Here is a 12,820-nt window from a genome sequence, read left to right as displayed (position 1 = left end):
GTTTGGAATCGGAATTGGAATGGATTATTCCGATTCTAACTGTTTGGTTGGGTAGAATCAGAATCCCATTTTTATTCTTACTGGAATAGCATTCTCCCATTTGAGGAAATTAGGAAAACCCATAACCATATGGGATAAAGTATGAAACTTGTTCTTCACATTTATTAAGTGATGTAGCGCAATCCGGTCACTCCTATCTGGCGCTCCCGTGGCTCCTGAGAGGTACCTGAAATGAGAGGAAAGAGGAAGAACTCCCGGGGGGTTTCCCGACAGGAACTCTCCGATGCTTAAGTTAGTATTGTGTGCAAGAAGCTGAAAGAGAATGAAAACTAAGAGTGCAGGTCGTGCTAATCATTCAAGATACCTTGTTCCTTGAGGATAAGCTCCTTATAACTGAATTCCATTGCTCCAGGCCCTCTGACTTCTTCGCCACAAAGCTTTCATCATTAGCGTTTGAGCTCGCGCCAGGGGTTTCTTAGCTCGGGTCCTCTAGTCCGTTCTGTTCTTCTAGTCCGGTTGCGTTTCTTTGGTGAGTCCTCCCGAACTTCCTTTTCCCTTCTAGTTCGTTTCTTTCTGTTAGTTCGGTATGTCGTCTAGTGTAGACAGTCTCATCGACGAGCCCGAGGTAGGTACCTCGGCTCGGGATGTCCCCTCTTCTACCCAGCCGTTCGAAGTATGGGTGGCTTCAGGTCATCTGGCATCCACCTCCCACCGAGGTCAGGAACCAGACCAGTTCGGGCCTTCCATAATGACCTCGGAGAGGCTTCAAGACCTCATACAGAGGTTCCGCCTCCCTAGCGAGTACTCATATAGTCTTCCCACCGGCAACTTCTCATGGGAGCACGGTCCCAACGAGATCGTGATCTTCAGGGAGCAACTGATAGTCGGGCTTAGACTTCCACTTCACCCTTTAATTGTTGAGGTGTTAGTACACTTTAACATTACCCCGGACCAACTCCACCCGAACTCCATACGGAATGTGGTGGGGTCCATTTCTCTTTGTTTTGACCATTCCCTTTCCATAGATTTAGATGTTCTTAGTACGATTTTGGCTATAAAGATGAGCGCTTCGGGCGCTCTCCCCGGGCATAGGTGGTCTTACTACCTGTCCCCCTGCCCGAGTTTTAAACTCATGCACAAGCTCCCGAGCAAAGTCCTAGCTTGGAAGCAAGACTACTTCGTAGTCCGTAGCAGCACGGGGTGGCCCTTCCCCACCGATTGGAGGATAGCCGTTCAAGACCCTGGTGTCATCCTGGACGGGAAGACCAAGAAGGAGCTCCAGTCACTGGCTCAGCTCGGGTTGCATTATAAAGACTTCACTTCTGAGGAGAAGCTCGTCCGAGCGGGCTTGAGTCTGGGTAGGTTTTCCCCACTTCGGCTTTCCACTCATATATTTGCTTCGGGTTACTGATGTCGTGTTTCACCGCAGGTCCCATGGAGGCGGAAAAAATAAACAACCAGAAGCTTTTCCACCAGATGAAGAGGAAGAAACGCGTGGCAAAGAAGGCGCGCGTTGTGTCCCCGCAAGCTTCAGCCGAGCCTCGACTTCCGTAGACTCTGCCTCGGGGCCCGAGGTGGCAGCCGTGCCCGTCGTAGACTTGGAAGAGGGGGATGTGCCTAAGGGGCCCGAGGTGACGGCGGAACTTGTCATTAAGCCCGCCGAGCCCGTTGCCAAGCCCACCCGACTTGCCAGGGAAAGCGTTGTCGAGGCTAACGCCGCCACTGTCGGGGCTCATTCTTCCGAAGCCGTCGCCGAGACCTCCGAGAGTTCCACTCACGATGTGGAGATGATGGCTTCTAGCTCGGAGGGTCAGGGGAGCCAATTCGTCCTGAACCCCCAATGCAGCCTAAAGAAGAGTAAGTTGGCTACATACTCGGGGGAGGTCAGCGAGTGGGCCGAACTCATTCCCGATCAGCTCGGCGCCCGAGCTGCCACTCATACTATGGTGGTGAGTCCCCCTTCTTTTTCCTTTTTCTTCCCCCTTTTTCCAGGTGAAATCCTCCATTCGCGCCTTGACCCTCCAATCAGATCGACATCTGAGGCGGGCTCTGGAGGTTGAGGAATCATCCCGCGCAGCCCATACTGAGTTGAGGGCAGCTCGTTGTTAGGTCCACCGCTTGGAGAGCGACGCCTCGGCTCAAAAGAGTTTCATCGAGGTGTTAATGTCAGAGAAGGGAGAGCTGGCTCGAGATAAAGATAAGTTGAGAGTCGAAGTGAACGGTCTCAAGGTCGGTTAGGAGGCCTTAGGGCTCGAGGTGAGCAGCCTCAAGGCTGAGCAGGATGCTCTAAGGCTCAAGGTACAAGGCCTCAAGGAGGCAAAGGGGAAACTGGAGCATGAAGTGGGGTACCTCCAGGAGGACATAAGGGAGAAGACTGCAATCTTTGAAGGTGCTCTTAAGGAGGCCAAGACCCAGGCCGTCATTGACTACATCAACTCTTCGAGATTCGACGATGTGATGACGGAGGCCTACCGTAAGGGCTTCAAGCTCAATCGGTGGCTGATCAGGCACCTCTACCCCGAGTTGGACACGAGCGCCATTACTACTTCGCGGATTACTGACGACATCGTGCATCAACCAAAAGGCAACCCCGATTCTGAGGATGAAGGTTCCAAAGATGAAGCAGAGGACGCCGGTCCAGACACTGTCCCTGGGGGGGTCCCTGATAAAGGCGGCGAGCCCCCGAAGTAGTTTGCTCTTTATATTTGTAACTTAATTTTTTTCCTTTCGGAATTGTGACTGTACTATCCTGAGCCTTTGAGCTCGGGTAAAAATTCTTGTACCTGAACTCTCTTTTTAATGAAATATAGTTTCTTTCGAGTATCTCTGAGTGCAAAAACACTTCCAATTGTGAGTGGACTCCAAGCTAGTCAATTTAATGCATAGGATACCCGAGCTGTCAAGCCACCGGGTTGGCGGTAAGGGCAACTAAGTGAAGTTGTGTTACTTCGGGTTGCGCGGGTTACCCCGGACTATCGGGTTACCGAGCTGAGTAAGAGCAACAAGGGTATAGACACCGTAGGGTTCATACCCGAGCTGTCTTTCCCTTAAGGGTTAGAGATAACCAGGTTTTTGTCAGTTTTCCATGCCGAAGTGGCAGCTGGGGTTTTCTAGTGGCCCTTAGGCTTAAGAAGGGACCCATAGTCTGCTCTTAGGTTTCACCCAGGCCAAAGTGGCGATTGGGGTCTTCTTGTGGCCCTTAGGCTTAGGGAGGGACCCGTAGTCCGCTCCTGGATTTCTCCCAGGCCGAAGTGGCAACTAGGGTCTTCTTGTGGCCCTTAGGCTCTGGGAGCGACTCGTAGTCCACTCTCCTTACCCTTGATTTCGCCCATGTTGAAGATACGACTGGGTCTTATGTGCCGAGGTCATGTTAGCTCGGTATTCTGGCCCTTAGGCTTAAGGAGTAGCTCGTGGCCTACTCGATTCTTATAGATAATATTGCCTTAGGTTGACAATATTCCATACTCGAGGTACTTGTTTCCCTTCGAGGGTCTCGAGCTCGTATGTTCCTTCCCCGAGCACTCGTTTCACTCGGTAAGGACCTTCCCAGTTGGACCCGAGCTTGCCAGCGCCGGGCTCAGGCACCATAACTTTACGAAGGGCCAGGTCACCAACGCGGAGGTTTCGCTTCTTGACCCTGGCGTTATAGTACCGAGCTACTCTCTACTGGTAGGCTGCGGTCCTAATGTACGCGAGGTCCCTTACTTCGTCGAGTAGGTCGAGGTTGGTACGTAGCTCATCTTCGTTTGTTTGATCACTATATGTTTCTAGGTGCAACGTAGGTACTTCGATCTCTACGGGGATCACTGCTTCGGTGTCGTAGGTGAGATTGAAGGGTGTTTCTCCCATGGCGGTCTTCTCCCGTGGAAATCTTCTCCGTGGTCCGGTAGGCCCATAGGACACTGGGTAGTTCATCTGCCCACAATCCTTTAGCTCGGTCCAGCCGTGCCTTTAGTCCATGGAGGATGGCTCTGTTTGTGACTTCTGCCTGACCGTTTGCTTGAGGGTGCGCGACTGAAATAAAATTCTGTTGAATCCCCATGTCTTGGCACCAGTCTTGAAATTTGATGTCCTCAAACTGCTTGCCGTTGTCGGAGATCAATACCCGAGGTAATCTGAAGCGGCACACGATGTTCTTCCAAAAGAAGTTTTGGACATTTCGGGCTGTGATCGTCACGAGGGGCTCGGCTTCTACCCACTTGGTAAAATAGTCCACTGCCACTACAAAGAACTTTCTTCCACCCGTTGCTGGCGGGAATGGCTCGAGTAGATCAATGCCCCACTACGCAAAGGGCCACGGGCTGGTGAGATACTTGAGGTCGGCAGTGGGTTGGTGGTGAATATTGGCATGTCTTTGCCATTTGTCACATTTTCTGACGAGCTCAATAGCGTCTGCCTTCATTGTTGGCCAATAATACCCTTATCGGAGTGCCTTTTGGGCGAGGGCCCTGCCCCCCAAGTGCCCACCGCACAGACCCTCATGGGTGTCGCGGAGTACGGGCTTGGCTTCGGTAGGTCGCAAGCAACGTAAGTAGGGGAGTGTGTAAGATCTCCAGTATAGTTGTTCGTCTATCATGACATATTTGGTTGCCTGGCGCTGCACCCTTCTAGTTGCATTGCGGTCTGTAGGGAGGGTCTCGTGTAGCAAGAAGCTCGCGAGCGGGTCAATCCAGCTCGGCTCTGGTTGATTGACGGGAGCGACCTCCTCTGCCCCCCTAAGAATGCTAGGCCGAGACAGGTCCTCTATGTACACGGTTCTCATGGTGATGTTGCTAGTGCTGGCTAACTTGGACAAGGCGTCGGCCTCGGCGTTCTCTGACCTCGGAATTTTTCTGATAAAGTGTGACTGGAAGTTGAGCAGGGCCTCTCTGACTTTGGCTAAGTAGGCGATCATGGTTGGCTCGCGAGCTTCGTACTCGCTAGTGACCTGGTTGACCATAAGTTGGGAGTCGCTACAGATAATGATGTGCTTGGATTTTACTTCTCTGGCTAGAGCTAATTCAGCTATCAACGCCTCGTACTCCGCTTCATTGTTAGATGCTCCGAACTCGAAGCGTAGCGCGTACTCCAGTTTTGTGCCACTTGGGTCGTGCAAGACTATTCCGGCTCTGCTGCCCTACTGGTTCGAGGAGCCATCTACATGAAGGATCCAGGGCTTCTCATCCCAGCTCGGGCTTGGCCGAACTAGGAGAGATGCCGCACTAGTTGCTACCTCACGGGGCTCGGACTCGACCGGCCTAGGAGCTTCGGGCTCACCCGAGTTGGGAGCCTCGTGCTCAACCGGCCTTGGGGTTTCAGAGCTGAATGTGCACTCGGCGATGAAATCTGCTAAGGCTTGGGCCTTAATGGCAGTTCGCGGCTTGTACTGGAGATCATACTCATTGAGCTCAACAGCCCACTTCGTCAACCGATCAGAGACCTCGGGCTTAAGTAAGACTTGCCTCAGAGGTTTGTCAGTGAGAACGATAATAGTGTGAGCCTGGAAGTACGGGCGGAGCTTCCGAGCTGCAATTACCAGTGCGTACGCTAGCTTTTCTATCTTCGGGTATCTCGTCTCTGCTCCCGGCAATACTTTACTAACATAATAGATGGGTCATTGGGCCCGATCTACTTCTTTTATTAGTACCGAACTGACCACTTCGTCGCTCGCCGAGAGGTACAGTTCTAAAACATCGCCCTCCTCGGGCCGGGTTAAGATCGGCACACTAGCGAGGTATTTCTTGAGCTCGTCAAACGCGAGCTGACAGTCTTGGGTCCACTCGAACCCTTTGCTCTTGATCGTCTTAAAGAACGGCAGGTAGCGGTCCGCCGATTTGGACATGAAGCAGCTCAGGGCGGCTATGCAGCCATTCAACCTCTGAACCTCCTTAAACTTACGGGGTGGTCTCATATCTAAGATGGCCTTAACCTTATCCGGGTTGGCTTCAATGCCGCACCGGTTAACGATGTATCATAGGAACTTACCCGAGGTCACACCGAATACACACTTGTTTGGATTCAATCTCATATTAAACTTACACAAAATTTCAAAAACAGAATGCAAGTCTTGTATTAATTAATGTGAGAATTGAGTTTTGATGACCATGTCGTCTACATAGCATTCTACTTTTCTACCGATTAACGGCGCAAACAATTTATTTACGAACCTTTGAAAGGTTGCCCCTGCGTTTTTCAAACCAAAGGGCATAACCTTGTAACAGTACAGGCCAAATTCCGTGATGAAGGTAGTCTTTTCTTCATCCGCGGGGTCCATCTTGATTTGGTTATAGCTCGAATAGGCGTCCAAGAAACTTAGCAACTCATGCCCTGAGGTCACGTCCACTAAACGGTCGATTCTGGGGAACAGGAAGCAGTCTTTCGGGCAAGCCCGGTTCAGGTCGGTGTAGTCGACGCACATCCACCACTTGCCGTTGGCCTTCTTTACCAGGACAGGGTTGGCTACCCAGCTCGGGTAGTGGACTTCTCTTATGAAGTCCGCTGCGAGGAGCTTCTCGACTTCCTCGTCGACCGCTTTCCACCGTTCCGGGGCTAGGTTGTGTTTCTTCTGCCTAACGGGCCTAACTACAGGATCAATGTTCAGCTTGTGAGTTATGAGTTTGGGGTCTATACCGGGCATCTCTACCGCGGACCATGCAAAAATATCTAAATTTTGAAGCAAAAAGCTTACCAGTTCGGATCGTAGGGGTTCCTGGACGGAAGCACCGGTCTGAAGCGTCCGAGCTGGGTCTGCTGTTGAGGTCGGGACCGCGACTGTTTCTTCTGTGGGCGCGGCTCGCTCTTCGCCTTGCTCTGTGGGTCATTCCAGTTCGAGGTCATCGGCCACCTTGGTTTTCCCCTTCAGGGCGGCAACGCAGCACTTGCGGGACTCGAGCTGGTCGCCCCGCGCTACTCCCACACCGAATTTTGTTGGGAACTTCATAGCCAAGTGGTAAGTGGAGACCACCGCCTGTAGGACATGGGTGATCGGTCGACCTATTATGGCATTGTAGGGGGAGGGGGTCGCTACCACCAGGAAGTTGTGTTCGAATCTGACCACACAAGGCCATGTGCCGATCTCTACAGGTACTGTTATTTTCCCAAGGGGGCGAACTTCCTCTCCGCTGAAGCCCACTAAAGGGGTGTCCATAGGCTTCAGGTCGCTTCTCTGCAACTGAAACTGGTCGAACGCAGCTTTGAAAAGGATGCCGGCTGAGCTGCCTGAGTCCACGAGTACACGCCTGACCTCAAAGTCGTTGATTCTTAGCTTTATTACGAGTGCATCATCATGGGGGTAGTGGACCCCTCACGCATCGTCTTCTGGGAAGAAAATTGGGTCTCCCGTCTTCGGCCGCTTTGGGGGGTTCTGCTCTTCCCGGGTGGCCTCACGAACTGATGTCCGAGCTGTTGCTGAAGTGCAACCCGCAACGATCGAACCTCTCACTATCATGTGGATGGTCCCCCGAACTGGCCTCTCCTCTGGAGGTTGCCTCTGCGGTTGTTCGGCCGGCCTACTGCTGGACTCGGGAGCATCTTTACCGTGCTCCCCTTGCTGACCTGTTCTATTACTATTGTTATTATTATTATTTTGTACAAAGTTTCTCAAATATTCGCGATGGATGAGTTCCTCTATCTCGTCGCGGAGGTTTTTACAACTCTCAGTATTGTGACTGTGGTCTTTGTGAAAACTGCAATACAGACTCTTATTTCTTTCATTGGGATTCCCCCTTAGACGGGTGGCCACTTCACGTACGGGGCGTCCTTGATCGCCATTAGGATTTCGGCCCGCTTCACGTTCAGTGGGGTGTAATCAGCTCGGTTCGGTGCAGGAGCTCGGAACAATTGACCCGGCTTTGCCCCCCGAACTGTTTCCTTTTTCCTTTGGGTGTCCCCTTGACTGGAAGGCTCTCCTTCTCTCTTTCTTTTTTCGGGTGCGCCCTCGCCCTTCTGGTTGATCTCCTATTCGGTGGTTATGAACTCTTTGTGCGTCACGCCCTTCTTGTGCTACGTTGAAGATGCTTTCTTCAGTTCGCGGGCACCGTTTGCTGGTGACAAAGTGGGACGTGAAGGCTTGTGCGAACTGCGCCCAACTTCTTATCGACCCGGGTGCCAAGTTCCGGTACCACGTGCGGGCTGCTCCCGTAAAAGTAGTGGAGAATGCCACACACATGCACGAATCACTGGCTCGCGCCAGGTGCATCTGTGACTGAAAGGCATCTACATGATCATTCGGGTCAAACGACCTGTCATACTTGTCAAGAGGGAGGAGCTTGAAATCCTTGGGCATCGGGACTGCCAGGAGTTCGGAAGACAGGGGGGACGGAACCGAGAGGAGGGGAGCTTTGGCTTCGGCCAAGCTTACCTCTTCTTTTCCCATGAGCTCGGGCAAATCGCGGGTGACAGATTAGCGAGCTCGGCGGCGGCGGCGTCTCTACTTCTTGATGGGCTCGGCGTTCGTGCTGCTCACCTCTGCACTGTCCAGAATGGTTTGCGCAGGGAGTAACCCGGCCTGCTGGTGATGGCTATGGACAGAGGGGTCCTGCTTGGAGTCTGTTGCCAGGATCTTGAACCAGTTTTCAAGGTCGAGGTGATGTAGACCTGTCGAGCCGGGGCTCTCCTGACCTCTCCCGTCTGCAGTGGTGGGAGGCCTGGTTTTTTGGGAGATTTTGGGTGGCCTCTCCTCGGCCGGAGTGCTCGCTCTGGCGGCAAGATTTGGCTTGCGGCGAGGCTGGGCACTAAGGCGAGAGTTGAGGCTGCTGAAGCTGAGGTTGGGGCAGCTGGGGGAACTGCTGCTGATACTGATACTAAGAGACCTGGTGCAGTACGTGCTGTTGATAGAGCTGAAGTTGTTGGAACTGTTGCATTTGAGCCTACATGGCCCTCATGCACTGCATCAGGTCCTCCAGCTGGTTCGGGCTGGCCGCTGGGGGCACGACCGAAGGTTCGGTGAACGTTGTTCCGACTGTAGCAGGGAGTGGGGCGATGACGGGTGCCATTGTGAGGGGCACGTTCAAGCTGGGTATTCCGTCCATTGAGAGGGGGACGGTGAACTGTCCGATACAGACAATAGGAAGCTGGGGTTGTTCCCTGGAGTTATCCATTTCCACGCTTCGTCCGACGTTGATAGAGAAAGCCATGAGCGTTGGATTGTTTCGAAGAGGGAAAGAACTGAAAGTGTTTAAAGAGAAAGGCTTTTTGAAGTGTTTCCCATAGACGGTGCCAAATGATGTAGTGCAATCCGGTCACTCCTAGCTGGCGCTCGCGTGGCTCTTGAGAGGTACCTGAAACGAGAGGAAAGAGGAAGAACTCCCGGGGGTTTCCCCGTAGGAACGCTCTGATGCTTAAGTTAGTATTGTGTGCAAGAAGCTGAAAGAGAACGAAAACTAAGAGTGCAGGTCGCGCTAATCATTCAAGATACCTTGTTCCTTGAGGATAAACTCCTTATAAATGAATTATGTTGCTCCAGGCCCTCTGACTTCTGACAGGGCAGGTATAACCACCACTGTCAGTCTGCCACAGCCGTTACAAGCAGGGTTGAGGTGGCACGCGCGGGGCCGTCATGCAGGGTACGTGTCTGTCAGGTTTGGGACGCCTTTCTAAAGGTGGCAGGTGCGGCGAGGGGACATGCCTACTGTTTGCAAGTTTGTCGGGTACGGCGGTCGAGCAGGAAGCCCTCCTATGGTATACCGAGCTGTTCTCCTGCGAATTGCCCTGAGCTAGGCTGTCCTCTGAGTGACGGGCTGCCTGCAGCCGGTTATGCCGCGCTAGCCGACCCGAGGTCTTTGTGCCTCGGGGCGTCCGAAGAAGAATCAGTTCGTTCTTGCTTGGGAGTGGCCCGAGGTCCATTGGGAGGAGCTCGAGTCTCAAAAGGGGTCAGGGTGCCCCGAACTCGGGACCCCCCGAAGTGCCTTAACCCCGGGGAGGAGGTGCGGGCGAGGCGGCTTTCGGCGAGTAGTTTACTTGCCGAGTTGCCATGCTGAATTCGGTGGGACTTCCCCACCGAGTTGTGCTCACGCCCGTTGTGCTGTCATGCTGAGTCACTCTTTGAGCAAGGTCACGCTCATGTGTACTTGAGCTACGAGGTCGGGCCAAATCACCCTCCATCATTAAACAATCTCTAAAAGATGGATGAATAATATATAAGACATGCTGTTCAAAGAAAATTGCCTCTGAGTCTTGTCAAAACTCAAGGTAGGGCTTCTCCATGTGGAATTGAAATGGCAGGCTTAATAATGGATCTCCCATGTATGATGTTTTATTAATGATGACGAAAAGAAACTACACAACAGAGGGTCCCCATCTGATGGATAATATGAATTTAGGCCCCGTTTGGTTCGTGGGAATAGGGGTTTGGAACCGGAATTGGAATGGGTTATTCCGATTCTAACTGTTTGGTTGGGCAGAATCAGAATCTCATTCCTATTTCTACTGGAATAGCATTCTCCCATTTGAAGGAATGGCCATTCCCTGCCCCTCCCTTGGGAATGAAACCCCATTCCTTCTGATTTTAATTTTTATTCCCATTCCTGTCTGAACCAAACAGACTATGAGAATGGACCATTCTAATTTCGATTCTGGAGAATTTTGATTTCGATTCCAACTACAAATCAAACGGACCTTAGTGTTACCAATTTGTCCTTCCATAATGAGAGAGGGAGAACTTTATGGATATGCTTATTAAATTTCAAATTTCCTTAGTTTTCTTTATTTATTTTATCGACTTCAAAAGTCAGAATTTATTGAGGAAGACTGTGGATTAAAAAAAATAAAAAAATCGGCTGGGTCAATAGCTGAGAATTTGACCATCTTCATTCTTCACTACTATATCGGTCTAATCTGAAGTTGTGCTGGTTCTTTCCCTAATTTGTATTACACTTATTAATTCTTCAATTTTTTTAATCGAGAGGACAATCTCTTAAGTCCACCTGCACTAAATTGGGGTTTGAGTAGTCAATATTCATTGGGGGAATACTGACCAAGACAAGAGCAAGTATGTTTCTCTCAAGTCAGAGGAAGAAAAAGGCAGATGTAGATATTTGAATTAAAAGCAAAGATTAAAATATCGCCTAATTCCCAATACTAAAAATGAATAACCACGCCCGGTGGGACTCGAACCCACAATCGCCTGATTAGAAGTCAGACGCCTTATCCATTAGGCCACGGGCGCTTTGTTGATTAAGCAAAACTAAATATTATATATGTAAATATCTAAATAAATCCTACTCAGGCCCAGAAATGAGAGAACCTTTTATCGAAGCCCGAATGGATTTTCTAGATGAAATGTAAAAATGATTATTAGATAATACCAACTATTTATATTCCCTAATACTTGGATATATATATATATATATATATATATATATATATTGGATTGCTTAGAGAAAATCTCTGCAGAAACGCATTAATCTTCGACGTCGCAATATGATTGTGGTATGGTTAGTGGGCCTTGTAGATGTAATCTGACTGAATGGAGAGGGGATACTGAATCCACCCGCCCCAATCATATATAATACAACCTATACTCAAAAACTAAAATATTTTAAAGCTACTGTGTCAATTGATCGAAATTAGATGACTTTATTCCCATCCACACTAATTTGAAACCCGATTACCATCAAAACCTGATCCATTGACATCTCTATTCAATACACGGATTGTATGGAATGGGCTGTAGGGCGCCTGTGGGACGCGTTTTGTGGGCCGCCAATAAGAATTCGTAGTCAATCAAAAACAGTTAAATTAGATATCTTTTTCATCTGGAGAATCTTAAGAGAGTGTATTAGGCAGTTTTGGTCAAATCTGGCGTGAAGGTGGTAGCGGAGTACATAATTAAATAATGGGACGGTGAGTGGTGAAAGCTTGCTTTGCTTCAATAGTACGTTGTTTATATACATCTGTTGCGAGCTGTGACGTTCACATGAGTCAATATAGTTGTGTGTAGTGGTGTCTTACACACACACAATGATCTCGTTTTGTGTTCTGAGTTTTTTTTTTTTTTTTTTTTATTTGGCCATGAATTTATAAGATATCGTTTGGTAAATCTTTTTTAAAAGTTTAAAAAATCTAATAGTTAAAAAATATAGTGGGCTTTTATATAAAGAGATCTTTGCAATTCACAGATTATTTGATTGGAGGTGCATCTTTCTGCATAAAAATGAGATGAAAAAAAGGCAAAAAGTTTCATTTTTAGCTTTTTAAAATAAGCTCGAATCAAATTTTTTGTGCTTTTTCTAATACAATCTTTCGACGGTTAAATCTTTTACAACCAAACTGAAAAAATAAAAAATAAAAACTTAAACTATCGAACTTCTAAACAACCAACACCCCATGTGAAAAAAATGCATCAAACGGGATCTAAATATGGGTGGAACTCTGATTCTGGACTTTGGTTGCCGTGCAAGTTGACTCGCCAGTTATCTGGAGACTCTTAGATTTGAACGGGCTGAATTGATTCCTAACATCACAAACAGGTAAGATGAGTTGATTCTCTTAATTGCAATTAGCCATGGAAAGAAATAAGAAAAATACTAATAGATGAAGTTAAGCTATGCATGTATATCATATTACGTTATTTTAAATGATTTAAATTTGACCATGAAGCCCATGAAGTCCATGAAAATAACAATTTGGAATAGAAGCACAATGAACCACTGGTCTATATACTCGTGTGAATTGGTTGTGGCTTGTTTAGGGGTGATCATGAGTTGGGCTTGGACCGGGCTTAGCACCTATGTTAAGGGTTCTAGCATGGGTTTAGACCTGGCCTGGATTCTGGGTCTAAAATATAAGTCAAAACTTGGGCTTACATGTGCTTGGGCCAGGTTCCAGGCTTATGACATATCAG

At 49.2% G+C, this 12,820-nt stretch overlaps 1 non-coding gene across 1 annotated transcript; it reads right to left on the bottom strand.

The window, feature by feature from the left end:
• Window positions 1–11,070: 11,070 nt before the first annotated feature.
• TRNAR-UCU (transfer RNA arginine (anticodon UCU)) lies at window positions 11,071–11,143 on the bottom strand. The gene has a single exon. It is a non-coding gene; the product is annotated as a tRNA-Arg (tRNA).
• Between the last annotated feature and the right edge of the window lie 1,677 nt (window positions 11,144–12,820).

This window comes from Nelumbo nucifera, chromosome 2, assembly GCF_055504915.1.
Source record: "Nelumbo nucifera cultivar China Antique chromosome 2, China Antique-T2T, whole genome shotgun sequence".
Taxonomy (NCBI): Eukaryota; Viridiplantae; Streptophyta; class Magnoliopsida; order Proteales; family Nelumbonaceae; genus Nelumbo; species Nelumbo nucifera.
This window is presented reverse-complemented; position numbering and strand designations above follow the sequence as displayed.